The 27,755-nt window shown below is 43.7% G+C and overlaps 1 pseudogene across 1 annotated transcript in view; it reads left to right on the top strand.

Annotated features, from left to right (window-relative positions):
• The window catches only part of LOC308308959 (ankyrin repeat and sterile alpha motif domain-containing protein 1B-like), a 376,529-nt pseudogene that overhangs the window by 194,756 nt on the left and 154,018 nt on the right, over positions 1-27,755 (top strand). The window contains exon 7 of the transcript XR_013963389.1: positions 10,284-10,385. The product of XR_013963389.1 is annotated as an ankyrin repeat and sterile alpha motif domain-containing protein 1B-like (transcript). The remainder of the gene's footprint in view (positions 1-10,283; positions 10,386-27,755) is intronic.

Below are 27,755 nucleotides of genomic sequence, written 5' to 3'. Positions count from 1 at the left end.
CTTCTCAGGCCGCGACTGGAGAACCCCCCCCCCCCCCACACACACACACACACACACACCCTGACAAGCACTAAGAGTTGAGGCATTACATTTTGTATAACACGGTTCTATTGTGAAAATAGCAGATCTACATGTGAGCATGTAGATGGGGTATTTTCACAATTTCTGCCTCTAATATTTGACATTTTGGCCAATGTTTCATTTTGTCATTTTAGAGGTATTGAAACGTCCATAAACATTCACTTTAGAAATGTGCATATACCCTCTATATACCCTCTATACACTTAAACTTTATGGTAGTTTGTTTACTGTTGAGTGAGAAAAAAATGTTGCACAGCACTATAAGTTAATCATCTGGGGACCCCTCAACATAATTTGGGGACCCCCCTGTCCCGACCCACAGGTTGAGAACCACCGTCCTACAAGCTCACATCGCGCTGTAAATCAGCTATTTGATTCCATTGACGTTCGTGTGACACTCTTCTTGTAAGAGTATAGTGCAGGGGTTTTCAAAGTGGGTGACGGGGCACCCTGGGGTGACGGGGCTCCCTGGGGTGCCGCAACGGCAGTCCAGGGGTGCCGCGAGATAATTTGATAATATTTGGAATTTATTTGGACACTTGAAAAAATATTTATTATCATTTTAAACTTGAAGTACAAAGTTATTTTCTGTCGGTTTTAACCAAAATGGCTGTTATCTCAACGTTTTCCTTGCAACATAATCACTAAAATATCGTCACTGTCGGGCTGAAGCCCTGCTTCATCATACAAGACTGTCGCACAAAACTAGTGAAAACAGCCGATCTACAAGCACACAACGCCTCGCTATGCGAGGCGTTGTGTGCTTGTAGATCTGCTGTTTTCTCTAGTTTAGTACATTTTATAGATGATAAATACAAAACGAACGGTTTTGAACAAACAAGGTTTCAACCCGACAACGACGATATGCTATAAATATAAGGTGCTGGGAGTGAAAATTATAATGTAGGGGTGCCTCGGATTTAAAAAATATTTATGGGGTGCCCTGAGACAAAAAAGTTTGGGAACCCCTGGTATAGGGTATTCGTTAAAAAAAACAAAACCCATCAAAGCGGTGAAATATGGAGGTACACAGGGAACACAGTACCCCTCCCCCCCTCCACCACCTAGATAATAACATGAGATGATAGCGGGTCTGCTCGGTCCCATGCTGATGATCTCATCAGTGTTGACAGCGGGTCGGAGGGTCACGGTGCGTGCGTGCGTGCGTGCGTGCGTGCGTGCGTGCGTGCGTGCGTGCGTGCGTGCGTGCGTGCGGGCGGGCGGGCGGGCGGGCGGGCGGGCGGGCGGGCGGGCGTGCGTGCGTGCGGGCGGGCGGGCGGGCGTGCGTGCGTGCGTGCGTGCGGGCGGGCGGGCGGGCGGGCGTGCGTGCGTGCGGGCGGGGACGCGCAGAGAATTTTAGAGAGGCAGGGGCTGACATTTCTACCTTGTTGTGAAAAAGGGGCTATTGTCTCCACTTGTTCCTGGCCAGGGTGTATCTTTTGCATACACATATATGCCTGTCAGTTTTCTGTTTTTAGAAAACCGTTAGGATTTAGAATACATTTTGTAGAATTTGGCCTCAGGTCTAAATTAATGAAGGCCAATTAACAGTCCAGACGCAGCGCACACACCACTGGCGTCTGGGCCGACTAAAATGATGCAACAGTGGCTCCTCAGCATGCGTCTGCTTGGTCATGAAAGGCTTTCACATTGACATGCAATACTGCAGTGAAACGCTGTGTCGGGCGTTCTGTCTTCTAGAATCAGCTTCGGGTGATTCTACCTCGCAATTTTTCAAAACAATAGGACAGCGAAATGGTGTCGTTGTGTAATGTGAGAACATGATTGGTGGCCCGAAAAGGAATCCGTTGCATTTCCTCACAAACTATGGAATGTTTAACCCATTACGGCCTGGCCTGATGCCTTCAAGGCCTAAATGGGTTAATTTATTTAGACCTGAGGCCAAATTCTACATAATGTATTCTAAATCCTAACAGTTTTCTGAAAACAGAAAACTGACAGGCACATACTGTAAATGTGGATGCAAAAGATACACCCTGGCCAGGAACAAGTTGAGACGACGTAAGCCATTTACCATGAGAGGGAGTGGGTTGTTGGCTGATTTACCACTGTTTCTGAAACAGTGGTAAATCAGCCAACAACCCATGACCCTCCAATGGTAAATTGCTTTTCTACCACTTCTACCATATTATAAATGAAAGAAAACACAGTTGTAACTTGCAAGGTTATTTAGTTACAATCATTAATTGTTTCAGTGGGGGGAGGGGGGGGGGGGTCCCCAACTTATTTTTTGGGGGTCCCCAGATGATTAACTTAATGTGCAACATTTCACCTGGTGAAAAATGGGTTACAAAATCATGATAAAATTTTTTGAAAAAAAAAAAAAAAAAAAAAAAAAAAAACAGGTCCGTGTCACCTTACCGAGGGTGGATGGAGCCCACCCTAACCCCCCCCCTACCACCACCACCACCAACTTCCTCTAGCACTTCCTGTTTCCCCTCCCAGCCCTGGAGGCCTTCCTCTCTGACCGCCCGCGTCGTTCTTTTGACCCGCCTTTTATTTTCATGCTTTAGATCAACACAGGACTGCACAGGTCCTGATGTTCTCCACTTCAATCCCACACATAGACATCAAAGGGGGCTTGAGCCCCTGCCCTTTTATCCGTCTGTAAAAAGTGCCCTCTCCAGACCATGAATGCAGTTTTTACTACTCTTTCCATGCCATACCTGAAGGCAGCATTCAAGAGAATTGCCTCGTCCAAACTCTCCCGAACTTGAATACAGCATCTTATATTGAAAGAATTGCCCTCTCTGTGTAGAAATCCATGCCGTAAATCGCATCTCCATTATTGACTTGATTAGGCTTATTTCATTGTGGTATCAAGCACAGAGAATAGCCGACCTCCAAGCTCACAACGCGTCGCGGCGCAACGCATTGTGAGCTTGGAGGTCTGCTGTTTTCTATATTTTCTCCCCAAAGCCCTTTTAAAAATGTCAGCCCCTGCCTCTCTAGCATTCTCTGCACGTCCCTGACCCTTCACATCCTGTACAAAAAGCTGTGTGTGTGTGTGTGCGTGTGTGCGTGTGTGTGTGTGTGTGTGTGTGTGTGTGTGCGTGTGTGTGTGTGTGTGTGCGACTGTGCGTGTGTGGAATTGGCAGGGCAGTGTCCTATACCCATTGTCCACCAAATACTTCCCAAGGAGACAGTCGAGGGTGTATAGAAACATCAACATCCATTTAATAAGCAAATCCCGCCATGTCTCGGCTCTCAGACCGGTGATGTAAGCAAAACAAAGATCTGAGGCATGAGTCTGTTGACCTGCGAAGATAGAAGATCTACAAGCTCACAACATGTCACGATGCGATGCGTTGTGAGCTTGTAGATCTGCTGTTTTTGCTTTTATTTCTTTCGACTGTCAACAGTTTCGGTTTGTTTTGGGTTTTTTGGGCATTTAATGTCATGCCCAAAATAAGGACGCCAGGTTGAAATGTATTTGATTGATTTGAACTTATTTACTCATTTACGGTACACATCCTCCTGTTTATCTAGTGTTTTACGTGTTTGTTTTATTTCTGGACCTGTAGCTGAAATATGTGTGGTGCTATAGAGTTATACAGGACATACTGTATGTACAGTACACACAGGGATACTCAAACTCCTGAACCAGTGGGCCACATTACAAAAAAATCAAGGGGCCGCGGGCCAGTTGATAAAATGACATTACTTGATAACTTCTCTCTTTTATTTGCTTTATTTCCACATAACTTAAGACAAGTGCAATGTGCATTATTTTATGGCTTGGAATTCCATTTATATTCTGTCAATGACAAAATTTGTAATCAAAGTAATTTGCTACATTTTCTCTCTCTTTAATAATTCTGTGCAATTAGCATAATCCACACAAACACTAAAACAAGACTAATGTGCATTTGTCAGCTATTTGTCTGGGTTGATATCTGTCTGCCTGCTATCAAGTGGGATAACATTAAAGATAGCTTGAGCATGATAATTAGTCGGACAGAGCCACTGGTTAAAAAAAAATAAATCGTTGTGATTTCAATGGCCGCTTTCAAGATGTTTTGGCCATTATCTCTGGAATCCAAGGTCCAATCTGCTCAGTTTCAGCTTTGTAATATTGTACCGTGCCTCTATCTATGTTTACGTTTCTGTCTCTCTGTCGTGTTAGGATGGAATGACCCCTGTAATGTAGACTAGAAGGAGGGTTCCCAATCTTTTCATGCCGCGACCACCCAAAATAATCATATTCGAACTGGGAACCCCCCACCCCGGCAAGCACTTGGAATTGTAGGCATTACATTTAGTTCGACTCGGTTTCACAATTAAATATTGCGCAAATAGCCGATCTTCACAATGTTTCTTACGATACGTAATATTTGACAATTTGTCCAATTTGGTGTTAAAGGACAACTGTAGTTTTTTACAACAAGGGTTCATATTTTAGATTGTAATTAAAGAAGATAAAATATGAGTGTTAAAATGATTTCATTTACTTCTTTCTATTGTTTTAGAGATTTTTATTTCAGTGGTTGGGGGCATGCGTACAAGTGGCTAAATATGTCATTTTACACAGAATAAGCCCATTCCCAAGATACAACGCAACCTTTCATGGTTGGATGTGACTTATAGGGGGCTAGAAGTGTTACTGTAAATAGCAATAAAAAAACTGCTGGCTTATTGTGTCTAAAAAGACATATTTAGCCACTTGTACGCATGCCCCCATGCGTACACATGCCCCACATTTTAGCATGGTAAACGCGATAAAACAATAGAACGAAGCAAATGAAAACATTTTAAAACTAATTTTTTTTCTTTTCTCTAATTACAATCTAAAATATGAACCCTTGTTGTAAAAAAAACAAAGTTGTCCTTTAAACACATTTACTGCCATTTAAATATGCCTTCTTTGGGATCTCCCTGCCATAAGTCTCCATAGACTTCCATGTAATTTATAGTGCACAGATCATGCACGCCCATGCACAGATCACAGCTTTCAAACAAAAAAATCAGATTGGAAATCCGTTCAGGCATTCTTGAGAAAATAGCCATTATGTTTTACATGTTATGTAAGCAAAGATGGCTGCACTGTATGAAAGATGGGGTTGTATGGGGGTGGAACATGCAAAATCGCGATTGAAATCATGTTTACTAGATTTAATGGGGTCCAAAAAAAAAGATTTAATGGGGTCCATAAAAATCGACTTTTTATAAGTAAAAGTCAATTAAAGTCGCTTGGCAGGGAAGTCCATAGTGAGATAGTTGATCTGAAAGTCGTTTGGCACTAAGTGAGTTAAGGTAATGGGTATTAATGGTCATAAAAGTCCAAGTAGCCGGCACAGGTTATTGTGAGTCAGGCACGTGCACACATAGACATCAAAGGGGGCTTGAGCCCCTGCCCCTTTCCCCTTCTTTTAAAAAGTTCTCCAGACCATGAATAAGTACAGAAAATAGCCGACCTCCAAGCCCTCAATGCGTCTCAGCGCCTATTTTCAATATTTTCACCAAAAGGCCCTTTTAGAAATGTCAGCGCCTGCCTCTCTAACATTCTCTGCACGTCCCTGGATGTGAGTATAGTTGGACTGGAGTCCAGGTTCCTGGATTTCTGTCCAACCAGAGTGTCCCCTGCAAGTTGTTTTTACAAGACCTGTCAATCATCAGCTCCCCCCAGCTCTGATAGGCTACGCAGCAGTGTGCTGATTGATTGCTCAGCCTTGTGTGTGTGTGTGTGTGTGTGTGTGTGTGTGTGTGTGTGTGTGTGTGTGTGTGTGTGTGTGTGTGTGTGTGTGTGTGTGTGTGTGTGTGTGTGTGTGTGTGCGCGCGCGCCCTTCCATGATCCTTCACAATGACATTGGCACCCTCTGGCAGGGTGTGTGTGTGTGTGTGTGTGTGTGTGTGTGTGTGTGTGTGTGTGTGTGTGTGTGTGTGTGTGTGTGTGTGTGTGTGTGTGTGTGTGTGTGTGTGTGTGTGTGTGTGTGTGTGTGTGTGTGTGTGTGTGTGTGTGTGTGTGTGCGCGCGCGCGCGTGCCCTTCCATGATCCTTCACAATGACATTGGCACCCTCTGGCAGGGTGTGTGTGTGTGTGTGTGTGTGTGTGTGTGTGTGTGCTAGTAAAAATCCCCACAAGGATACACATGTCAACATTGACCTTGAGGGTACATAGTGCTGGTCTGGGGGTCACCACAGTCATGTCCATGGCTAACAGAGATCTTTGCACACCGGCACAGCCAGGGTGCCTAGAAAGAGTCACAGCCAGGGAGCCTATAGAAAGAGGCACAGCCAGGGAGCCTAGAAAGAGTCACAGCCAGGGAGCCTATAGAAAGAGTCACAGCCAGGGAGCCTATAGAAAGAGGCACAGCCAGGGAGCCTAGAAAGAGTCACAGCCAGGGAGCCTATAGAAAGAGGCACAGCCAGGGAGCCTATAGAAAGAGTCACAGCCAGGGAGCCTATAGAAAGAGGCACAGCCAGGGAGCCTATAGAAAGAGTCACAGCCAGGTAGCCTATAGAAAGAGGCACAGCCAGGTAGCCTATAGAAAGAGGCACAGCCAGGGAGCCTATAGAAAGAGTCACAGCCAGGGAGCCTATAGAAAGAGTCACAGCCAGGGAGCCTATAGAAAGAGTCACAGCCAGGGAGCCTAGAAAGAGGCACAGCCAGGGAGCCTATAGAAAGAGTCACAGCCAGGGAGCCTAGAAAGAGTCACAGCCAGGGAGCCTATAGAAAGAGTCACAGCCAGGGAGCCTATAGAAAGAGTCACAGCCAGGGAGCCTAGAAAGAGGCACAGCCAGGGAGCCTATAGAAAGAGTCTCAGCCAGGGAGCCTATAGAAAGAGTCACAGCCAGGGAGTCTAGAAAGAGTCACAGCCAGGGAGCCTATAGAAAGAGTCACAGCCAGGGAGCCTATAGAAAGAGTCACAGCCAGGGAGTCTAGAAAGAGTCACAGCCAGGGAGCCTATAGAAAGAGTCACAGCCAGGGAGCCTATAGAAAGAGTCACAGCCAGGGAGTCTAGAAAGAGTCACAGCCAGGGAGCCTATAGAAAGAGTCACAGCCAGGGAGCCTATAGAAAGAGTCACAGCCAGGGAGCCTATAGAAAGAGTCACAGCCAGGGAGCCTATAGAAAGAGTCACAGCCAGGGAGCATAGAAAGAGTCACAGCCAGGGAGCCTATAGAAAGAGTCACAGCCAGGGAGTCTAGAAAGAGTCACAGCCAGGGAGCCTATAGAAAGAGTCACAGCCAGGGAGCCTATAGAAAGAGTCACAGCCAGGGAGCATAGAAAGAGTCACAGCCAGGGAGCCTATAGAAAGAGTCACAGCCAGGGAGCATAGAAAGAGTCACAGCCAGGGAGCTTAGAAAGAGTCACAGCCAGGGAGCCTATAGAAAGAGTCACAGCCAGGGAGCATAGAAAGAGTCACAGCCAGGGAGCCTATAGAAAGAGTCACAGCCAGGGAGCCTATAGAAAGAGTCACAGCCAGGGAGCCTAGAAAGAGTCACAGCCAGGGAGCTTAGAAAGAGTCACAGCCAGGGAGCCTAGAAAGAGTCACAGCCAGGGAGCATAGAAAGAGTCACAGCCAGGGAGCATAGAAAGAGTCACAGCCAGGGAGCTTAGAAAGAGTCACAGCCAGGGAGCCTATAGAAAGAGTCACAGCCAGGGAGCATAGAAAGAGTCACAGCCAGGGAGCCTATAGAAAGAGTCACAGCCAGGGAGCATAGAAAGAGTCACAGCCAGGGAGCCTATAGAAAGAGTAACAGCCAGGGAGCCTATAGAAAGAGTCACAGCCAGGGAGCCTAGAAAGAGTCACAGCCAGGGAGCCTATAGAAAGAGTCACAGCCAGGGAGCCTAGAAAGAGTCACAGCCAGGGAGCCTATAGAAAGAGTCACAGCCAGGGAGCCTATAGAAAGAGTCACAGCCAGGGAGCCTATAGAAAGAGTCACAGCCAGGGAGCATAGAAAGAGTCACAGCCATGGAGCCTAGAAAGAGTCACAGCCAGGGAGCATAGAAAGAGTCACAGCCAGGGAGCCTATAGAAAGAGTCACAGCCAGGGAGCATAGAAAGAGTCACAGCCAGGGAGCATAGAAAGAGTCACAGCCAGGGAGCCTATAGAAAGAGTCACAGCCAGGGAGCATAGAAAGAGTCACAGCCAGGGAGCATAGAAAAAGTCACAGCCAGGGAGCATAGAAAGAGTCACAGCCAGGGAGCCTATAGAAAGAGTCACAGCCAGGGAGCCTATAGAAAGAGTCACAGCCAGGGAGCATAGAAAGAGTCACAGCCAGGGAGCATAGAAAGAGTCACAGCCAGGGAGCCTATAGAAAGATTCACAGCCAGGGAGCTTAGAAAGAGTCACAGCCAGGGAGCATAGAAAGAGTCACAGCCAGGGAGCCTATAGAAAGAGTCACAGCCAGGGAGCTTAGAAAGAGTCACAGCCAGGGAGCATAGAAAGAGTCACAGCCAGGGAGCCTATAGAAAGAGTCACAGCCAGGGAGCTTAGAAAGAGTCACAGCCAGGGAGCCTAGAAAGAGTCACAGCCAGGGAGCCTATAGAAAGAGTCACAGCCAGGGAGCCTATAGAAAGAGTCACAGCCAGGGAGCATAGAAAGAGTCACAGCCAGGGAGCATAGAAAGAGTCACAGCCAGGGAGCCTATAGAAAGAGTCACAGCCAGGGAGTCTATAGAAAGAGTCACAGCCAGGGAGCCTATAGAAAGAGTCACAGCCAGGGAGCCTATAGAAAGAGTCACAGCCTGGGAGCATAGAAAGAGTCACAGCCTGAGAGCATAGAAAGAGTCACAGCCAGGGAGCCTATAGAAAGAGTCACAGCCAGGGAGCCTAGAAAGAGTCACAGCCAGGGAGCCTAGAAAGAGTCACAGCCTGGGAGCATAGAAAGAGTCACAGCCAGGGAGCATAGAAAGAGTCACAGCCAGGGAGCATAGAAAGAGTCACAGCCAGGGAGCATAGAAAGAGTCACAGCCAGGGAGCATAGAAAGAGTCACAGCCAGGGAGTCTAGAAAGAGGCACAGCCAGGGAGCCTATAGAAAGAGTCACAGCCAGGGAGCTTAGAAAGAGTCACAGCCAGGGAGCTTAGAAAGAGTCACAGCCAGGGAGCCTATAGAAAGAGTCACAGCCAGGGAGCTTAGAAAGAGTCACAGCCAGGGAGCTTAGAAAGAGTCACAGCCAGGGAGCCTAGAAAGAGTCACAGCCAGGGAGCCTAGAAAGAGTTGTGCAAAGAGTTACGCCAGTAGGCACTTTCCTGCAACCTTTTTGATCATCCAATGAGATGCTTCTCCCAATGCTCTGGACGGGCGGCATAGCTCCCGTCACAGAATTTGATAGGTCACCACATTCAGCGACACTGAAACATGGAAACGGTGTAATCTAGTCCATGGGCTAGCGGGGTTGATAGCAATAGATTCTGGTGGCAAATTCTAATGATGATTTTTATGTTCCCACCTGCCCATGGTATCATTTAAGCCCTGGTAGCTCTCCCAGCTTGGTAGCTTTCTACCTGTTACCACCACTTTTATATGAGAAATTCTCGTTTTTTATAATTAATTTCCATATTATAGTATCCTTATAATGCAATTAAATATGTCAAATCATGCCTGGAATTACTGAATTGTGAAACATTGTAATGCAGAAGAATATTAGAAATGCAAAAAAGTTAGTTGCCTATTTTCTTTTTAAATAGTTCAAATTTTAATAATTTTGCAATAAAGAATGAAGTCAATTGCATTATAAGGATAATAAAAAAAAACAAGAATTTCAGTTATTTCTCATATAAAAGTGGTGGTAACAGGTAGAAAGCTACCAAGCTGGGAGTGCTAAATGATTCCATGGGCATGTGGGAACATCATTAGAATTTGCCACCAGAATCTATTGCTCTTCATGACATTCTGGGCCCATGGAGATTTAGAATGTACAGTATCTTCGAAACATCACACTTGTCTTCACGTTGTTTTCTCTTGGTCAGTTTTGATTCAGATGGTGTGCCGTGCACGTGTTGTGATTTAACGACTCCACCTGTGCTCTGCTCTTGTGTTTGTCCGTGTGTGTCCGTATTTGTGCGTGCGTGTGTGTGTGTGTGTGTGTGTGTGTGTGTGTGTGTGTGTGTGTGTGTGTGTGTGTGTGTGTGTGTGTGTGTGTGTGTGTGTGTGTGTGTGTGTGTGTGTGTGTGTGTGTGTGTGTGTGTGTGTGTGTGTGTGTGTGTGTGTGTGCGCGTGCGTGCTTATGGTTCAGGTATTGACATCAACTTGACGGACAGCCAGGGGAGAACAGCTTTGGAGATCCTAAGAGAACATCCTGCCCAGAAGTCTCAGCAAATCACAGCTCTTATCCAAGGTAACACGCACACACACATGCACACGCACGCACACACACACACACACACGCACGCACGCACGCACACACACACACACACACACACACACCATGTTTCATATCGCTGTTGACGGGTGGAAACCTTGTATGTCCAAAACCGTTTTTTATTCATCATTTAAAATGATAATCTATCATCAGCGATCTACAAGCACACAACAAGAGATGGGGGGGTGGGGTTGGACCTGAAAAGCGTTTTGAAAGTGTTTTGTGGGCTTGTAGTGCACACAATGTGCACACAATGCTTGTAGATCTGCTATTTTCACTAGTCTTATTTACGCCCTGCTTGATCGTACTGCAGAGTCACTCAACAGCTTCAAAGGTAGCAGATCCTCAAGCTTCGCGTCACGTTTTGAGCTTGTAGATCTGCTACTTTTGCTACTTTAGAACAGTGGTTCTCAACCTTTTCAGGCCACGACCCCCAAAATAAGCATATTTGAACTGGGGACCCCCTCACCCTGACGAGCTCGGCCATGGCTACACGGAGCTGGATATTTCATATATCCCGGTTTTTCAGATATCCACATAGAAAAATATCTAGGTCCACACGACAAAGATATCTAGGTCTAACAAGCACACACACAGTAAAGTCTTCAGAGATATCCGGGTATCATGACTACACGGATCCAGTGAATCGGATATTTTTCAGTGTCTCCACTTATTTATCCGGATTGAAAAATATCCAGATTCACTGCCAAAATATCCAGCTTTGTGTGGCTACAAGCCCCAACAGCACCAAAAAATGTCTAGATTCACAAATATCCAGCTCCGTGTAGCCAGTTGGCATTACATTTTGTGTATCACGGTTCTATTGTTGATCTACACGCTCACAACGCCTCGCAACGTAAGTAAGTACTGTACTTAAGTACAATATTGAGGTATTTGTACTTTACTTGAGTATTTCCAATTTCCAATACTTTTACTTCTGCTCCACTACATCTCGGATTGAAATATTGTACTTTTACTCCACTGCATTTATTTGAAAACCTTAGTTACTAGTTACTTTTCGGATATAAGTTGTAATATTTCAAAACACACACTTTAGCCATGTTTTATACCTATAGGTTGTTTGAACCTAGGTATCGCGACGCGTTGTGAGCTTGTAGATATGTAGCTATTCTATCACTTTTTCTATGTTCAAATACTGGATTCTGATTGGTTTAAAACAGTGGTAAATAGGCCAACAACCTTGAGTTGGCTCATGGACCCCGCCCACTTTTGTGTTGCAGTTGTAACATTTCCAAGATCAATGCGCCTCCCAAACAATTAATGATTGTAACTAAAGATCCTTGCAAGTTACAACTGTGTTTTCTTTCATTTAGATGGAAAAAGTGGTAGAAAAGCAATTAAAAAATGTAAATGGCTTACTTTTCAAACATGTTAATTGTACTTTTACCTTTGGTACTTTAAGTACGTTTTGATGCCAGTACTTTTTGTGCTTTTACTCGAGTACATTTTGAAATCTGGACTTTTACTTGTAACGGAGTACTTCCACATTGCAGTTATTGATACTTTTACTTAAGTAAAGAATGTGAGTAGTTTTTCCACCACTGATGTTCACCTCCCGCTCTCTTTCTCATGAGCCGCTCACACAGCGGATGCCAGGCTGATTGATAAACCCTCTTTTTCTCCAGGAAGTTTATCTTCCGATGGGAAACAATGGGAGCTCCTGTGTGTGTGTGTGTGTGTGTGTGTGTGTGTGTGTGTGTGTGTGTGTGTGTGTGTGTGTGTGTGTGTGTGTGTGTGTGTGTGTGTGTGTGTGTGTGTGTGTGTGTGTGTGTGTGTGTGTGTGTGTGTGTGTGTGTGTTCAGTGCATTCCAACACTACCTCATTGTGCGCGGCGCTCGCGCGACAATCCAGCGTCCTCTCTGCGTTTGCCGTGGTTGAGCTGCATGCTGGGTGAATCGCATGGTAATTAGCGAAGGAGGCGATGGTTATCGATGACTGAGTTGCCGCAGACCGTAGTGGAACGGGTCGGGTTGCAGCGTGGCGGGGGCTGCCTTCTATTATTCCACCTGAAGCGCTTTGTGGTTGCACTGGAGGATCGTACTTGATGACGGGACAATCAGACAGGATTTTTCGGGAGACAGAGCAAAGCCAGCGACATTAGGTAAGACAGAGGGAGTGTTACCAAAGGGAGAGATTGGGGGGGGGGGGGGGGGGGACCTTAGGACAGGGGTCTTCAACGTTTTCAGGCCAAGGACCCCTTATCTGAGAGAGAGATGAAGCAGGGACCCCCACAGCCTTTTCATAGATTCCATATACGGTAGTTTCATTGTTTGACAGCACGATCATCAGTGTATTTTGGATTCATGTCAATGTGTGTTTTCAGATATTTAACCTCTAGAACCGTCAATACTTAATAAACTTGACCTTTTACTTTGTACTTAGTCTGCTCTTTTTCCCCTCTACACCAAAGCTCTTTGCAAAAAATAGCCGATCTACAAGCTCACAACGCCTCGCGCAGCTTGTAGGTCGGCTATTTTTGGCTAAAGTTCTCACAATATGGACACTAGGGTTCAAATCGTTAATCTAAAAAAAGGAAAGAAAAAGGTTTTCTATCGCACAAAGATTTGGAGGACCCCCTGTAGTAACTCTGAGGAGCCCCTAGGGGTCCCAGACCCCCTGTTGAAGAGACCCTTGCCTCAGGAGGTATTGGAAGTGAAAGCGTTTTGAGAGTGTTTCATTGTGCAGAGGGGGAGAAGTGCAGCGCTTGGCTCGTGTCACGGCTCAGAGCAGACGAGGACATGGTGTTGGCTCTTATCACGGTGAGACGGAGAGCAGGCCTGAGGGCGAAGCTCATTTTCTATCCCCCGTTGGGACCACCATTTGGCCGCTGTTTACTCCATCAGGACGGTTTAGGGTGACAAAACCCATGCTTCAACCCGTCTTAAAGGGCCAGCTAGTGCAGCTTTTCTTTCTAGAGAGAAATCAGGCAACGGTCATGCTTAGCTCAACCACTTCAATCCACTTGGTTGTTTCGTCAAATAGTGGCTGATCTGGAAGCACACAAACAGCTTGTAGAGTTGCTATTTTACCAGTAAGACTCCCTAATCGGGAGATAAGCGACCGTCAGGTCGCAGCGTGATTTTAGGGCAAAATGTGTAGGAGCAGTGTCCAAAAATGTGGTTGAAAAAAATCGGCCTGATGGTGGCGCTGAGTGTAGACATAGTGTGTACCGATTTGGGTGATTTTAGGGCAAAATCTGTAGGAGCAGTGTCCAAAAATGTGTTTGAAAAAATCGGCCTGAAGGTGGCGCTATATGGGACAGATCCATGTTGATGAGATGAGTGTAGACATACTGTGTAGCGATTTGCGTGATTTTAGGGCAAAAATTGTAGGAGCAGTGTCCAAAAATGTGTTTTAAAAAATCGGCCTGAAGGTGGCGCTATATGGGACAGATCCATGTTGATGACATGAGTGTAGACATACTGTGTACCGATTTGAGTGATTTTAGGGCAAAAATTGTAGGAGCAGTGTCCAAAAATGTGTTTTGCAAGAATCCGCCACATGGTGGCGCTAGAAGAGGGCCATGTGAGAAATGAGGGGTGGGGTCTCCGCGCCGCCGAGGCGGACGAATAGGTACCGGCCCCGGCTCTCCCGGTCGCTCCTAGCCCGAGTTACGGCATTTTATGTGCGCTGCAGTGGCAGGGGGTCCTCCACTGGGGGCGCCACCACTTTTGCATCCGTTCTGGAGCACCAGGAGTCGGTGGTCCCCGGGAATTCCCCGTGAGCAGCCCCGTTGGGGTGGTCATTTGGTCATTTTTGCACATTTGGTCATTTTTTACATCTGGGGGGAGCTCCGGGGGTCCTTGGAGGTTGTAGTTTGGCAGGCAAGGAGTGTGTGTGCAACATCTGGCATGGATCGGGGCAACGGTTGTGGAGATATGAGCAGGGCAAAAGTGTGACATGTGACGTGTGACAGACAGACAGACTGACGGACGGACTGACTGACGGACGGACTCACAGTTTGTGGAGGTTTTGATATTTACTGTAGCTGCAGACATTTAATCCAGAGCGACTTTCACTAAGCAATGTAAACGTTAGGTAGTACATCAAATGAGACAGTGTAGTCAGTGCCTCTGTCATCATTGTAAAACAGGGGTCTTCAACGTTTTCAGGCCAAGGACCCCTTAGCTGAGAGAGAGATGAAGCAGGGACCCCTTAGCTGAGAGAGAGATGAAGCAGGGACCCCTTAGCTGAGAGAGAGATGAAGCAGGGACCCCTTAGCTGAGAGAGAGATGAAGCAGGGACCCCTTAGCTGAGAGAGAGATGAAGCAGGGACCCCTTAGCTGAGAGAGAGATGAAGCAGGGACCCCTTAGCTGAGAGAGAGATGAAGCAGGGACCCCTTAGCTCAGAGAGAGATGAAGCAGGGACCCCCACTACATATCGTATACGTATACAATTGTGTTGCAGATTAAAAGTGTTCAGGGATTTCTTATACATACTTGTTTGACAGCACTATCATCTGTGTAGGTTGTATTATTAATGTCTATTTTCATACATTTAACCACTTCAACTGTCAATACCTACAAGTCTGCTCTTCTTTTCCCTCTACACCAAACCTCTGTGAAGAAAATAGCCGGTCTAACGCCTCGCAGCATGAGGCATTGTGACCTTGTAGATCTGCTTTGTTTTGGCTATTGTTCCACTAAGAGTAGTAGACCTAGGGTTCAAGTGATTAATGTAAATCACACAAAGATTTGGCAGCCCCCCTGTAGTAACTCTGGGGACCCCCTAGGGGTCCCGGACCCCCTGTTGAAGACCCCTGGTCTAAACAGTATATTATCAAAAAATCAATAATAATAATAATAATAAATTAAACTATACAAACACACAGAACTTGTGTGAGAGAAATCCAGTGCCGTGCTTATTGCATAGCCTCTGTTCATACCTTCACATTCTGAGTTTCATCTGTTTGTTTACAGACCAAAGAAATACGTGGGCCAAACCACAGACGATGACATTGACCTTGCAGATCTAAACTGGAGAATCTAGATGCAAATGTTGAGCCAGTGTTTGGCCAACGACAGGCAGATAAAAGCTGTTTTGTTAACTCATACCCTGCCAAAAAAGACGTTTTCTATAATAAAAACGTCTTTTTAACTATGGACCTCCCTGCCAGACGTCTTCTGGACATCTTTTTTTTTTTAAATAATATATATTTATTTATTTATTTTTGAAAAAAAATGTTTTGAAAAAAAAAATTGGACCTCCAACAGTGTACTAGCCATGATCGCGATCGCGAAATTGCATGTTTAACCCCCATACCAACCCCATCTTTCAAACATGGCAGCCATGTTTGTTTACATTTGAAGAAAACATAAGGGCTGCCTTCTCCTGAATGCCTGAACGGATTTCCAAGCGGATTTTTTTGTTTGAAAGCTGTGAAAAGCATGCATATGCATAGTGCATGATCTGTGCACGAATGTGTGCACCAGCGTGCACACTATTTTTTAACCCTTTGTTGGCGAACCGGCAATATAAGAGGTCCCACTTTAAATATGGCACCGAAGAAGTTAAAGGAGTAGTTCACCCCCAAAATGACTTTTTTTCTATTGATTAGTCACGCCATGGAGAGTAGAGTTCAATAATATTTTTTGGTTTTTGTCGTTTTTGTCGTTTTTGCTGTGACTTGTAAATAGACTAAGCCCCCATGCTCCCCCCCCGCCCCTTTTTCTCTTTTTCTGCCTTTGTATTTGATGTTATGCTTTTGAAACTGATATTATCCTAGATAAAGTACTATGTTCTATCCGTCTGTCTTTCAATGTTATATGAGATACTTAAAGTGTGGTTCCTGGGGAAATAAGCCTCGGCTTTCTAGGATCTCCTTTTAGTTGACCTTGTACCAGTGATTTGTACTGTCATGAAACTGTACTTTTTTCTATTGCAAACTTCTAATACATTCTTCAATCAATCAATCAATCACATTCCTAAGACAAAAATTTGATTCGAGTAAATTTACCCCCATATTGATTCCGGATGGGGACCCGTTTCGAAACGGGTCCCCATCCGGAACGAATGGGGGTCAATTTATTGTTATCACATTTTTGTCTTAGGAATGCGACAAAAAACTGAAAATATTATTGAACTCTAGTCTCCATGGCGTGACTAATCAATAGAAAAAAAGTCATTTTGGGGGTGAACTACTCCTTTAACAGTATATGGAGAACTGAATAAGTGCACAATTCAGAAGGTGGTGTGAGCCTCAGGAGACAACTCTCATTGTTTACGGCAGTGGTTCTAACTGGGGACCCCCCCCCCCCCCACCCCACCCTGACGAGCACTAAGAGTCGAGGCATTACATTTTGTATAACACGGTTCTGTTGTGAAAATAGACGATCTACATGCTCACAACGCCTCGCAATGCGAGGCGTTGTGAGCATGTAGATCGGCTATTATCACAATTTCTGGCTCTAATATTTGACAATTTGGCCAATGTTTAATTTGTCATTTTAGAGGTATTAAAAAGCACTTACATTTTTTTACGTTTTTTGCGCATTAAGGCTTTTGCGCATAAATCTTTTTAGGGAAACACTTCAAAATTCGAAAAAAAAAAAAACTTTCATTTTTCGCAAAAACATTTTTGCGCTTGGATGAGGTGGATTTTGAGGTAATGCACATCATTGCAATTGAAACACTAAGCGAAATAGGTTTTTAATTAAAATGCATCGAACCCGCAGCAAGTGCTGCTGGGGGTCGGCTGCCGAGCAGTTGTGCTCAAAAGTAAAACCATTCGTCATTATTCTCCGTCCCGTGACGGCGTCGCGCGCACATAACGGCCGAGTTCCAAGCTCACATCGCATCCGCAACGAGCTGAGATGAGCTTGTACTGTCAGCTGTTATCGTGTGCAATGCTGTTGCGGGGATGAAGTAGCCTACAGTATGTGGAGTGGACCATTTCTCCTTCTCTCTCTCTCTCTCTCTCTCTTATCTTATATCAGTGTTGATTTTGTCGACTAAAACTAGGAGAAAAATTTTGTAGACTTTGTTTTCACTGAAGAAAACTAAAACAAAGAAAACTAAAACTAAGACTAAATATATTGCCAATTTCGTCAATAAAATATGAACTAGACTAAAACATCAGGGAGGGACTAGTGGAGAAGAGAGTCATTTTATGTTTGGTTTCTCTCAGGTGCTGAAATTAGCCAATCAAAAACCAAAAATACATCTTATGATATTTAGTCGACTAAAATTAGACTAAAACTAAAACTGTTCGGGCGACTAAATTATGACTAAAACTAAAAGTCATTTTATTCAAAAGATTATGACTAAAACTAAATCAAAATTTGCTGTCAAAAGCAACACTGTCTTATATATGAAATCTATCCACAAGTTTCTGCGGGGGTTTACTGGAGACTATCGGGACCAAACTTCCGGGTTTAACAGCAGACATACAAGCTCACGTCGCGTCGCAGATGCAACACGTTGTGAGCTTGTAAATCGGCGCCGGAAGCTCGGTGCAGACGTCTGCGCAATGCACTATGGGGCATTTTAAACTCGTGGATAGGCTGAAGAGCCCTGGGTTAGAGTGCATGTCTCACTTGACTGTAAAAGAATAGTGACTGTCCGACTGCTTATTTCATGAACTATCTCCCAAGAATCGCATTTTATCAGTGGGTGGAAACAAAAGGCAAAATGCACATTTTCTTTTTTTGACTTTCTGATGATTCGCTTCCTATTTTAAAAAATCAAACCTCGGTTCGAACTGAAGCGGTGAATTAGAGCAGTTCCAGATCTATGTTTTTGATTCAGATGGGTCCCAGGGACATTTTATGAGTCCCGTTTTTACTGGTGTGTTTGTGTGTGTGTGTATGTGTGTTTTTTTTTTGTTTTTTTTACCGCAACGTGCTCTCTCTCTCTCTCTCTCTCTCTCTCTCTCTCTCTCTCTCTCTCTCTGTTTTCTCCGTGCAGTTTGTAAGTTTCACTTTCGGTTTAGAAATCAGCATCGCTTGCTCTGTCTGGCTCTCTCGGCTCTCTCTCTCTCTCTCTCTCTCTCTCTCTCTCTCTCTCTCTCTCTCTCTCTCTCTCTCTCTCTCTCGCGCGCGCGCGCGCATGCGCAGATCCTGTTCATACTGGTGAGTGAGTGAGTGAGTGAGGACAAGGGGACAGACATGACCATACATTGGAAGCGGCTAGTCACCGCTTCAAAAAAGGCTTTATGGAAACGCCACTACTGTCTAATGCTGCGCTGACAGAACGCTTCAGTGTAATCAGAGTTTTCCTTGTTGACTGCTAAGCATTTCAACAGATAATTGGACCTCAGCGGATGTTCTGGAATCGGTCCGTTGGTGTTTTTAAATGCATTTATTTCCAAAGGAAATAAAGTAAACTTCACCATCTCTGCTCCGGGCTTTTAGATCAGTTGAGAGCGTCGTGCATGTTGTTTATCATCGTGAGCCGAGGATTCTTTCCTTTCTGTCTGGTTATGCATGCGTATCGTCAAACTGTGCTATTAGTTTTGAAATCGTTTTTTTTTTTCTCCTGGTCCCAAGGCTCATGAATTTGTTGGAACAGATTGTAAAAGGACTCAAAATTAATTGGTTTGCAGAGCCTAAATTCAGTGTTGGTAAAGATGACAACCCTTTGCTTTGTGAAGCTTAGCTTTTAATTTGAGTTGTGGAAGTCATATAAGATGGTGAAATCTCGATATTTCGACGTCCCATTAGTCCGTCTAATGCTGCATTCACACTACGAAAAGCCAAGCTAATGGTTTGCTTGGTAATTCAATGTATTCTCTATGCAAACCAGCTTTAAAAATTTCCAAGCTTTTTTTCCAGCTTGGACATTTTGGACCTTACCTTCACTTAATGCGGCCCGCAGGTTAATAACTGAAGACTGTGATATTATTGATTTCAGCTGTTACAATTCTATATTAGTAGCTTAATGACTAGTACTAGTCTTTTTTATTCACAATGTATTTGTAGTAAGTTCATAAAGTTAACATAAGAACATATCGTGATGTGCATTGGAAATTAAATAAAAAAAAAATACTTTATTATACTTTAAAATACAAAAATTGCAGATATACAAGCTCAAAACGCGTCGCACTGCAACATGTTTTGAGCTTGTAGATTGGCTATTTTTGCTATTTTTGACTGTACATGCATTGTGGCCCTCTGGAGTGAGTGTGAAAATATAGTGGCCCTCTCCATCATCAAAGTTGCCCACCCCTGGTCTAAGGGTTAGGGTTAGGTTTAGGCATAGTAGCATTCACCAGGTTAGCATTCACCAGCACCGGCATATTAGCATTTCACCTGGTTAGCATTCACCAGCGTCGGACGAATGTGACGTCGAGCTATCGAACATCGTAATAACCGTGTGGAACATAAAACAGAATTTTGTTTAGTGCATCCAATTAAAAACACAAAGCATTGTTAAAGGAGCTCTAGTCAACTGACTGTGTTTACATCCCTTATCAATCCTTATAAAAGAATAGCAGAGGGATATAAACAAAGTCAGCCTGACAATGGCCAAAATGATTATTTTATCATTATTTTACGCTTTTGGTGGTCATTTTTGAATAGAAACACATACATGAAGCTTAATGTGTTTTATAGAATATTTTCGGAACATTATTTTTATTTTAGCGTCCATTTTTCAAGAAAAAGTTGACTATGGCTCCTTTAACAAAGAAATACAGATAGAGCAACATTATGCCATACACTGTTTATCTGTCATAGTCAAGCCATCATAGTCTGTTGTCAAATAAAAACTACACACAATAATAATACATATATACTGTATGTAAGTCATCAAATTCTACTTCCCAAAGCTCAAGGCGTTTTTTTTTGTCACTGTGTTGTTGTTGTTGTTGGAGGTTCCGGGTCTATGTTCTAATCTAGTTTACTGGCACCACAGACAGGAAGTCATCTTGTCAAAAGTAGAACGGGGTGAATGTATTCAGGGCTGTGATTGAGCAAGATTTTCCGGAATTTCAGGAATCTGGCCTTTATTATTTACATGATTTCAGCCTCCTGCACCGCTCTCACACGGACACACAGTCCATGTTCAATGTTGTGGAAATGAAAGAACCACATGCTGTGATACTGTATCAGCACAGTATAAACCCATTTACTGTAAATGGGCTATTTGAAAATGTTTGTTTAAACAGACAAAATAACAATGAATGAAATACTAAATTTGAAACAAGCCCAAATAAACAACTAGACTTTAGAAATAAGCCCCCCCAAAAAAACGTAAACCGCAACTACCAGGGGCGACAGTGACTCAGGGGTAGAGAAACCGTCATTAGAACACGGAGGGTTCCAGAAGGGTTTCCAGTTCGATCCCGGGCTCCCCCAGAGTTGGTGTGGAAGAGTCCTTGAGCAAGACTCTGAACCCCTAGTTGCTCCCGGTGAGCAGGTTGGTGCCTTGCATGGTTTCCTCCGCCATCGTCGTATGAATGTTTGTGTGAATGTTTTGGCAAGTTCAAAATGTATAGAAAATGATCTGTAAATTGCCGATCTACAAGCTCACAATGTGTCGCTTCGCGATCCATTGTGAGCTCATATATCTGCTTTTTTTCAAATGGCCAAAATACTGTATATTTAGGGCTGAAGTGGTTAGTGTGTTTTGTAATAAAATCGACATAGTAACCTTTTAGTTCCCACTGGGAACATGTGATACGTACAGAACCTTGCAGTGCTACAAAGCATAGACTTTTTTCCCAAACTTTTTTTGTCTCAGGGCACCCCTATAAATAGTTTTTTAATCGGAGGCACCCCTACATTATAATTTTCACTCCCAGCACCTTATATTTATAGCGTATGGTCGTTGTCGGGTGGAAAACTTGCATGTCCAAAACCGTTCGTTTTGTATTTATCATCTATAAAATGTACTGATGCGAGGCGTTGTGTGCTTGTAGATCTGCTGTTTTCACTAGTTTTGTGCGACAGTCTTAAATGATGGAGCAGGGCTTTGCTTTACCAAAAGACGTACACATTTGGAGATACAAGGTTTCTGCCCAACAGTGACGATATTGTAGTGATTATGTTGCGAGGGAAATGTTGAGATAATAGCCATTTTGGTTTGAACTGACTGAAAATAACTTGTTCTTCAAAGTTTAAAATTATACTAAATACATGTTTAAGTGTCCAAATAAATTCCAAATAATATCAAATGATCTCGCGGCACCCCTGGACTGCCGTCGCGGCACCCCAGGGTGCCCCGTCACCCACTTTGAAAACCCCTGGTCTAAGGCTATACATACAGTATGCTCTAAGGCTATACATACAGTATGCTCTAGTCTAAGGCTATACATACAGTATGCTCTAAGGCTATACATACAGTATGCTCTAAGGCTACACATACAGTATGCTCTAAGGCTATACATACAGTATGCTCTAAGGCTATACATACAGTATGCTCTAAGGCTATACATACAGTATGCTCTAGTCTAAGGCTATACATACAGTATGCTCTAAGGCTATACAGTATGCTCTAAGGCTATACATACAGTATGCTCTAAGGCTATACATACAGTATGCTCTAAGGCTATACATACAGTATGCTCTAAGGCTATACATACAGTATGCTCTAAGGCTATACATACAGTATGCTCTAAGGCTATACATACAGTATGCTCTAGTCTAAGGCTATACATACAGTATGCTCTAAGGCTATACAGTATGCTCTAAGGCTACACATACAGTATGCTCTAAGGCTATACATACAGTATGCTCTAAGGCTATACATACAGTATGCTCTAAGGCTATACATACAGTATGCTCTAAGGCTATACATACAGTATGCTCTAAGGCTATACATACAGTATGCTCTAAGGCTATACATACAGTATGCTCTAAGGCTATACATACAGTATGCTCTAGTCTAAGGCTATACATACAGTATGCTCTAAGGCTATACAGTATGCTCTAAGGCTATACATACAGTATGCTCTAAGGCTATACATACAGTATGCTCTAAGGCTATACATACAGTATGCTCTAAGGCTATACATACAGTATGCTCTAAGGCTATACATACAGTATGCTCTAAGGCTATACATACAGTATGCTCTAAGGCTACACATACAGTATGCTCTAAGGCTATACATACAGTATGCTCTAAGGCTATACATACAGTATGCTCTAAGGCTATACATACAGTATGCTCTAAGGCTATACATACAGTATGCTCTAAGGCTATACATACAGTATGCTCTAAGGCTATACATACAGTATGCTCTAAGGCTATACATACAGTATGCTCTAAGGCTATACATACAGTATGCTCTAAGGCTATACATACAGTATGCTCTAAGGCTATACAGTATGCTCTAAGGCTACACATACAGTATGCTCTAAGGCTATACATACAGTATGCTCTAAGGCTATACATACAGTATGCTCTAAGGCTATACAGTATGCTCTAAGGCTATACATACAGTATGCTCTAAGGCTATACATACAGTATGCTCTAAGGCTATACAGTATGCTCTAAGGCTATACATACAGTATGCTCTAAGGCTATACATACAGTATGCTCTAAGGCTATACATACAGTATGCTCTAAGGCTACACATACAGTACTTGTACATGACCTCAGCTGGAGTTTGCCGGATGTGGTAAAGAGCAGGTTATAAACGCTGTTGGATAAGAACAGAGTCTCTGCATTCTGACCAATATTATTTCTGTACTCTGGAGGATAAGAAGAGAGTCTCTGCATTCTGACCAATATTATTTCTGTACTCTGGAGGATAAGAACAGAGTCTCTGCATTCTGACCAATATTATTTCTGTACTCTGGAGGGAGGTCAGATTACACTTTGGCTGTCACCAAACTCTTAAGTAGTTACAGATGAGCCCCACTCTGTTGCTCTGCTGCAACCCAAGACAGACACAAGGGGTAGGAAAGTGGGACTGAGTTACTGGGGCCCAAGGTGGAGGGGCCCTAGTAACTTTATCTTTTGAAAAGTTGTGAAAATGTGTGAAAATCTTTGAATATATGTACTTTTTTAAGCGAACATTTCTAACTCAAATTTTGCTTCTGGGTGGTCCCTGGAACTAAATATTTTGAGATCGAGGTCCGTGGCCAAATACATATCATCTTGGGGGTCCTTGACATAGGTTTCTTGCACACATTTTCACGATTTTTCAAAAATAGCAGATATACAAGCTCGCAGCGCGGCACTCGGTGCCGCGCTGTGAGCTTGTATATCTGCTATTTTTCAATAGTTAACATTCATGGGGGGCCCACAGTGAATCCTTGTACCCAGGGCCCAGAATTTGGTGTGACGCCCCTGACCGAAGACAATTTCTCTCTCTCTCTCTCATCCAAAACATTCTGACAAAGTGGATCTCGCTTGTAAAGCTTCTAAACAGTTCCGTGTTATCTTACATTTGCGAGAGTAAAAACAGCATCTCCTTCAAATTGGAAAACTATGTTTACAAATCATTCGAGCCGACAGCCGAGGCTTTCTTCTAATGTGATCTGGCAAAAACCCCACGCAGCCCAAAATGGATTTCTGAAGAACTTGCTTTGCTCAAAACGAGTCTTAGCAACTGCCAAGGGATTTCAGTGCTGCTACAGAAGTTAAAGTGATAGTTCACCTATTTTTGACATGAAGCTATGTGAAATACTTGCCATTAAAATAGTGGTTACAAATGTATTAATCCATTACCAGAGTCCCGTGGTCAGAGTTCTGGTCAGTTTTAGATGAATATAAAGTAGTTCCGGTGATTTGGCAGGGGCTCATGGCCCAATCATTAAAAATAGATGAATCCACAAAACTAGCTTCATTTGTATTGTTGACCTATTTCTACCAAATAGACCAACTTTCGTTCAACTTTGACCCCTCTGTCACATGGTACTATTTTTTGTGTCCAGTATCACTACGCCGCTGCAACGTATTTCCCCAAAACAAGGTGCTTTGCAGGCAGCTGATCAGAACGAAACCTCGCTCTATATGGTAGAAATAGGCCAACAATACAAATGACGATAGTTTTGTGGATTAATCTATTTTCAATGATTGGGCCACGCCAAATGGCCCCCACCCCATTGGAACTACTTAATATTCATTAGAAACTGACCAGAACTCTGACCACGGGACTCTGGTAATCAATTAATACATTTTTAACCACTGTTTTAATGGCAAATATTTCACACAGCTTTATGTCAAAAATAGGTGAACTATCACTTTAACGTTCTGTTCATGTACAGCAACAGCCTTCATTCCATTTGCTTCCATTGTTCACCTTTTTGTGTTTAACGGGGAAACCGAGATCACATTATTACGCATTCTTTTATGCTTTAACTATTAAAAAATAGCAGATATACAAGCTCACAGCTTGGCACCGAGTGCTGCGCCCCGAGCTTGCAGATCTGCATTTTTGGAAAAATCGTGAACATTTGCGCAAGTCTTTGAATATTTCGATCCTAAGATTCCACAAGTGTCTTCGAAATCCTTCTAAGGTTTTTTTGAAAAAACATATGTTTCTGTGTCAGTGGTGCTCAAACCTTTTCACGAGAAGGACCCCCAAAATGATATGTATTTGGCCACGGACCCCCATCTCAAAATATTTAGTTCCAGGGACCCCCCAGAAGCAAAATTTAGAGTTAGAAATTTTCTCTTAAAAAAATACATATATTCAAAGATTTGCACTACATTTTCACGACTTAAAAAAAATAGCAGATCTACAAGCTCGCAGCGCGGCACCGTGAGCTTGTATATCTGCTATTTTTCAATAGCTAAAGTATAAAAATAATTCCAGGCCTAAATGGGTTAAAATAACAATGGGACTCTACTGTGTGCTGTCTCTCTCTAATCCTCGTCATCAACTGCCCGGCCGTAAAGGGATTGTTTCTGTGTCTTGCGTTCTCTCCCAGTGCTGACCCTGTTGACTGTTCCTACATTCCTGGCTCCGTGGTCTACCCGGAACCGAGCGCTAGCCCAGATTGCACCTTTTCTTTTTTTTAAGCACCGTTTTGGTCCTGAAGTGATTATGAGGCCTGCTCCCAATGTTATAATCTGCGGCCGCGAAGCCAAAAAACGATCGTTTTTTTTTTTCTCTGTATAATCTATGGGTATAATAGCCAAGGCCCGTAGTTATGCATGATTTAATGACACAAGGCATAAAGAGAGACGTGAGAGATGGAGAGATGGAGTGACAGATAGAAGGAGAAAAGAACATAGTTATTGGTGATGGAGGCCGCCGGTGCAGAGATAAAGATAGAACGTGGGAGACAGATCGCCACAGGGACGCTATCGCAGCCCTCCACAGCCTCTGAATCACAGACATTAAAGTCAGCACTGAAAATCATAGAGGAAGGACTGTATAATTACGCGAAAACAGGCAAAAATGTAGTTTGGTGCTTAATTGATGCTTCAGATTTCACATCTGACGTTGAACGTCTAACTAACAGGGATATGTGAGAGCGCTGCGTTCAAGCTAATTTCCTCGAGTCTGTTGTGACAGCGGGCCGCGGCTTCGTCTCTGCTGGCTTTAAACCCATTCAGAACGGGTACACATTATGGTGTGTCATTATTTTATGCTTTAACTATTGAAAAATAGCAGATATACAAGCTCACAGCGCCAGCTTGTAGATCTGCTATTTTTGAAAAATCGTGAAAATTAGATTTTTGACCTTTTTGTCTTTTGAATCCTTCTAAGGTTTTTTGAAAATTCTTTAAGTGTCTTTGAATCCTTCTAAGGTTTTTTGAAAAACCTATGTTTCTATGTCAGCAATCTGGCCAGCCATCGTCAAAGAAAAGGTCATTTTAACTTAAATGGAGCTCAGTCTCTCAAACCTTTTCATGTGAAGGACCCCCAAAATTATATGTATTTGGCCACGGACCCCCATCTCGAAATATTTAGTTCCAGGGAGGGACCACCCAGAAGCAAAATTTGAGTTACAAACGTTCGCTTTGAAAATAACATATATTCAAAGATTTGCACACATTTATACGACTTCTTCCAAAAATAGCAGATCTACAAGCTCGCAGCGCGGCACTCGGTGCCGCGCTGTGAGCTTGTATATCTGCTATTTTTCACTGGTTAAAGCATTCAATAATTCTAGGCCTAAATGGGTTAATTACGCGAGAAAGTCGTTTGTATTCAGGCGACGGCGCAAATTGAATCGCCGCCGTGACTTATACTGTAACTGTACCCGCCCGTATATGTGAGGAGATTCAGGAGAATATTCCACTCTTCATTGTACAGTACGCCACTCTCCATAATCAAAGTTGCCCACCCCGGTGCTAAGGGGTCCTTGGCCACCCCGGTGCTAAGGGGTCCTTGGCCAGCCCGGTGCTAAGGGGTCCTTGGCCTGAAAAGCTTTGAAGACCGCTGATCTAATGAGCTTCACAGATCACTCTAATATGTGACCACCAGATTTGACCGGGGGGGGGGGGGGGGGGGGTCGCCTTTGGGGACATTTTAATTTGAGTTTTTGTCATGTCATATGAAAGCAGGGAGTCATAGTTAGTTAAATTAATGTTAATGTGTATTTTCAGACATTTCAAACCCCCCAATGCCTAGGAAACTTTGTACTTGGTCTGAACTTGTAGATCTGCAGTTTTTTTGGCAAGTGTAGGGAATGGGATGCTTTGTGTGAAGTTCCTATCACACAAAGATCTGGTGGACCCTCGGGGTCCCGGACCCCCTGTTGAAGATGTATTGTTTGCGACCAAAGGTCGCAGTTTAGTATGAGAAACGGCACATCGTGTCTCCGGACGGACGTTTGTCCGTGTATACTTTTTTATGGTCTATGGGTTTGCCGCTCTGACATCACTGTGATGTCATGGGAACACTAACAGAATCCCTTTTATGCCCATATATGGAGATCCCTGATGTCATCAATATTAAGCCCATATCTAACAGGAGTTCATATGGGAATGCTCATATATGGAGGCCACACTTGAGCACTTAAAGTATTTCATTGTTGCGTTGTAACGTGTAATACAGTGGGAGTATAGTGAAGTGAACTTGTGTAAAAAATAAAAATAAACAAGAAAGGGTGATGCGGCAAGACGCACAAAAAAACACCCTCCCTGGAAGGTCCTTAGAGGTCAAAGTCAGTGCAGATATAGTTCCAGTAAAGAGAAAAAAAGGCTACCGTCGTCCTACGTTAGGAAGGTAGTCCTTGTCAATCGACCGTTGTGTGTCTCTATAGTGAAGTAAACCTGTAAACCTGTCTGTGTTGCATATCGTCACTGTCGGGCAGAAACCTCGTATCTCCAAGTTTCAGATTTGTATTTTTTTTTCGCAAAGTAAAGCCCTGCTTCATCATACAAGGCTGTCACACAAAAGTAGTGAAAACAGCCGATCTTAAAGCACACAACCACCGCGAGGCGTTGTGTGCTTGTAGATCTGCTATTTTCACTACTTTAGT

Source organism: Nannobrachium achirus (assembly GCF_963921795.1).
Source record: "Nannobrachium achirus genome assembly, chromosome: 23".
Taxonomy (NCBI): domain Eukaryota; kingdom Metazoa; phylum Chordata; class Actinopteri; order Myctophiformes; family Myctophidae; genus Nannobrachium; species Nannobrachium achirus.
This window is presented reverse-complemented; position numbering and strand designations above follow the sequence as displayed.